Here is a 4,585-nt window from a genome sequence, read left to right on the forward strand (position 1 = left end):
GACTCAGGTGCAAGTCAGAATATAATTTCTGATGCTGATTTGTTTATTGGATTAGACAAAGACTACAAGTCTGATCTAACTGTAGCTGATAGCAGAACAATAGCCACAGCTTAAAGAGGGGTAGCTAAAATCCTCTGCAAAGGAGCAGGTGCTGAAACCTGTGAAAATAAATGATGCCCTTTTTGTACCAGAAATGCAAACCAATTTGATTTCAATTGGACATTGATTTAAGAAAGGGCGCTAGACAATTTTGGAGAATGAAGCATGCTACATTTCCAAAGGTGATGAATTGATTATGACTGCTCACATGTGTGATGATGGATTTCTTGAATTAGACTGTGTTACTGCACCAGCAAATGTGCAAGAACACGCCAACACAAAAATTGTGACTTCTTATGGCACTGGAAATTGGGTCACCGAAGACTAAATTTAAGAATTAATTAAAGGCTTTAATATAAGTGAATGTCCAGAAACAGCCAGCAGATGTCAGTGTTGCAGACTTAACAAAGGAGTAATGCCAACTTTCTCTGCAAGGAGAAATGTAGAGTCAAAGGAGATTCTGTAGCTGGTCCATTTTGACATTTGTGGTCCGTTGCAACCAAGCTTGGCTAGAAATAAATACATTTTGACTTTCATTGATGACTTCTCCGGATTTTGTTATGTATATGCTCTGAGATAGAAAAGTCAAGTGTTTGAGAAATTTAAATGATATGTTGCACTGGTAAATAACAAATTTGGAAGAAAAGCCCAGTGTTTGAGGTCAGACAATGGAGGGGAATATATGTCAAACCAGATGAAAGAATTTATGAAGTCAAGTGGAATTTTTCACGACACTATTCCCACATTTACCCCTCAACTTAATGGGACAGCTTAGAGAAAGAAACATTCTCTACTAGAAATGACCAAATGTCTGCTGCATGGGGCTAATTTAGCAGACAAGTTATGGGGAGAAGCAGTGATGACTACAAACTACTTGCAAAACAGGTTGCCAACCAGGCAATAGATAAAACACCATTTGAACTTTGGCATGACAGAAAACCTTCCCTAAGACACATCAGAGTTTTTGGATCAAAGGCTTATGCGTATGTTCCGGCGAAAAGGACCAAACTCAATTGCAGATGTGAACTGGGAGTTTTTGTTGGATATGAATCTAGAGGATACAGAATCCTTGATCCAAAAAGTGGAAAGGTCAAAATTTGCAATGCAGTATATTTTGATGAAAGACAAAGGCCAAGTGAAGATGAAGTGTCAGAAATTTTTACCAGAAATTCAGGTAAATGAGGAACCATGTGATTGGACTCAAATGAATATGGAACAAGACAGCACACCTGAAGAACCAGTGGCCGAACCAGTGCCAGATTCAGAAGGGGCTGCACAACCTGAACCCGAACTGAGGTGCTCACAGAGGCCCAATAAAGGGGTTCCACCCAAAAGACTCTCACTCATGGCCAAAGGGAGGAGAGATGCAAGAACCCACTACATGGCAAGACAATGAAAGAATGCCAACGGATGAAGCTCTTGCACCAGCTGTAAACAACACTTCAGTCAGAACATTGTTCAGTGTGGCAGGAGCCAAAAGGATGCAAGTTGAACACTTGAATGTAAAGACTGCCTTCCTATATGGGGAAACTGAGGAAGACATCTACATGCAACAACCACCAGGCTTCAAGGAACCTGGAAAGAAGGGGCTAGTGTACAAATTGCAAAAGAGCATCTATGGCTTAAAGCAAGCGGCCAAATCATGGAATGAGAAGTAGAATCAACTGCTACTTAAGGAGGGGTTCACACAGGAAAGGCTGACCCCTGCCTATATTCTTGATTCAGAGACAACAAATGGACTTACATCCTGATTCATGTTGATAACTTGATTCTTGCACATGAGAATAAGCAAGACAGTCTTGAGATTGTACAGCACCTGAACAAGGAAATAGAGGTGAAGGAACTCAGAAGCATCTCTTATTACCTTGGCATCCAAATAGAAAAAGAAGAGACTGGGACATTCCTTCTCAACCAAAAGCAAAAGATAAAGATAAAGGATCTTCTGGAATACCTGGGACTGACAGATGCCAATGAAGTCAGTACACCAATGGATGCTAATTTCCAGAAGCAAGACGGATACAGCGAGCCTTTACCAACCAACAATCAATACAGAGAGGCAATTGGAAAGCTTCTGTACATAGCCACAGTGACAAGGCCAGATACTGCCTCAGGAGCGGAAATCCTGAGCAGAAAAGTAAGTGTACCAACCAACCAAGAATGATTGGATAGCAGTCAAAATACTGGGAAGATACCTGAAAGGTACTGCACACTATTTACTGGAGATTCCAGCAAGCAGCAGTTCCAAGCTAGTGGGGTACATGGATGCAGACTGGGGCGAAGACAGAACAGACCGCAAGTCCACAAGTGGACCCCTGTGCTTGTATGGAAGTAGAGCCATAAATTGGAGCAGACGCAAGCAGTCTTGTTGAGCAGACATCTAAAGAAGCAGAGTATGTTTCAACAAGTGAAGCATGCAAAGAAGTAGTATGGATACATCAACTACTACCAGACGTTGGGATTGAGGAACCAAAGCCCACAGCGATGTTTGAGGATAACCAAAGTTGTATCCAGATCTCCCAAATGGAGAAGATGAAGCCTCGAGCAAAGCACATTCCCATAGAGTACCACAGTGTTCGAAAATTGCAAAAGAAAGGGGTGGTCCAGTTGAAGTACTGCCCTACAGAAGAGATGCTAGCAGATGGATTAACCAAGCCATTGTCCAGAGACAGATTCCAGATGCTTTGTGAGAAGATGGGAGTTGTGAGCTGGTGCAACAGGTGATGAGAAGGGGTGTTGGAGATGGAGTTCCAGTGCATCGACCCTTTGCACCAACTATCCTAATGACCACTAGAGGCATTGGGAGTAGAGATAGTGAATGAGGGTCTCCTTCACTGTTCTACCTGTCTCTACTCTATGACCCCTGATCTGACTCTTCCGCACTTCCTGTGCTGAGTCACAATCCTTCCTTTCTTCCTAGAGAGAAGATAGAAACATCTCTCTCCCTCCTCAACAACTAAACCATCTTCTGCTACCTACTCTGTAACTGGAGTGTGTGCTCTTTCCTTAGTGCTCTGCTGTTTTACCTACTGGGGGTAAAAATTAACACCCCACAACATGAAGGACTGGGAGCTGGATGTGGTAAACCAGCAGGGCTGCAGGATTCATGCCATTGAACTGAACCCTTCAAGGACCCTGTTGGCTACTGGAGGTGACAACCCAAACAGCCTCATAATTTATCATCTGCCTACTCTTGGTCCTGTTTATGTGGGAGAAGATGGCCACCACGATTGGATTTTTATTTATTTTTTAATTTTTTGCATAGAACAGTGATCCCATGGCTGGTCCTGAGAAGGTTCATTGGATTGATCTCTGGGAAGTGACAGATGAAGTCCTGAACCCACAGGGCTCTGAAGGACATACCTAAGAAGAAAATTAATCCAGACAATTGCAAAGTCTGGACTCTTGCTTCCAGTAACAAGAACAAGGAGCTGGGAGAGCAGTGCCCCTGGGTGGGTATTTTCATCTTTGGAAAGCAGAATGCAGGTTTTCAGAGCTGCTGTCAACAAAGTTACTCTTCTGATGGGTGAATATTTGTTTGACCTATGGTCAGGAGTGGTCTGTGTATGCAGTTGGTTCTTGGGCTTGTGTCTCTTTTCTGGATCTGAGGCAGCATTCCCACATTGTGAAATCCATCTGTTTCAGGGAGTGAGGCAGCTTACTCATTCTATGAGCTTCTATAAGCTCATTATTCACAGTGGGGAAAGAGCAGGGTCTCTTGCTGTTCTATGGCATCCCAGCTTAGAGATCCGTGGATGAGAAGCTGGACATGTGTTGAATGTAATGTGTGAGTAACCGTCCATGCATACAGGTCTGTATGGATGTACACTGTGTACATAGATTGTATATGTGTTGAAACTAATATATGAACAAAGTTATGGTTGAATGCTTATGTATATCTGTAGATAGAAAATTAGCATTTATTTGCTTTTATTGTTTGTAGTAGAAGTTTGATTGTCTTCTGTTCTACATTTGTTTTAATCTCATGCTGGTCGCTGACCGAAATAAAGGTATTTGATTTGAAAATTAGCATGTCAGGGAGAAGGCTAGGATGCAGTGGCGCTCTTACCCCTAGACTTCAGGGCCAAAGTCCAGGGCCTCCACATCCCTTGGGGGCCCCCAAATCCTCTTTAGTCTGGCCTGGGTGGTGTGGTTGCCACTGGCCCGCCGAGCAGCCGAGTGTGATTTTGACCTTTGCTGGGTGTTTTAGAGATAGGTGTGGGGTGGAGAAATAAATATGTGGGATGGGGATATGTTAAGTTTGTGTGTTCAAATGTTTGTGCTAATGCATATATGCATTAATATACCTGTATTCTTACATTCTTGTGAGTTCAGTTGCTGTTTGTGCCCTCAAGAACCCACATGTTAAAAATACTGTGTGTGTCAGGGTGCGTGGGGCGGGGGGTGATGCTTAACTTGTAGCGGGTGTGTGTGCCTCCAAAGGCCCTTAGGTCCAGGCTCCAAAATTACCTAGGTGCAACTCTGCTAG

General features: G+C 43.2%; 1 pseudogene; it reads left to right on the forward strand.

The window, feature by feature from the left end:
- Positions 1-3,153: 3,153 nt before the first annotated feature.
- On the forward strand, positions 3,154-3,874 carry LOC128335683 (DDB1- and CUL4-associated factor 12-like; annotated as a pseudogene).
- The last annotated feature ends 711 nt before the right edge of the window (positions 3,875-4,585 follow it).

The sequence above is a fragment of the Hemicordylus capensis genome, chromosome 1, assembly GCF_027244095.1.
Source record: "Hemicordylus capensis ecotype Gifberg chromosome 1, rHemCap1.1.pri, whole genome shotgun sequence".
In the NCBI taxonomy this organism is placed as follows: Eukaryota; Metazoa; Chordata; class Lepidosauria; order Squamata; family Cordylidae; genus Hemicordylus; species Hemicordylus capensis.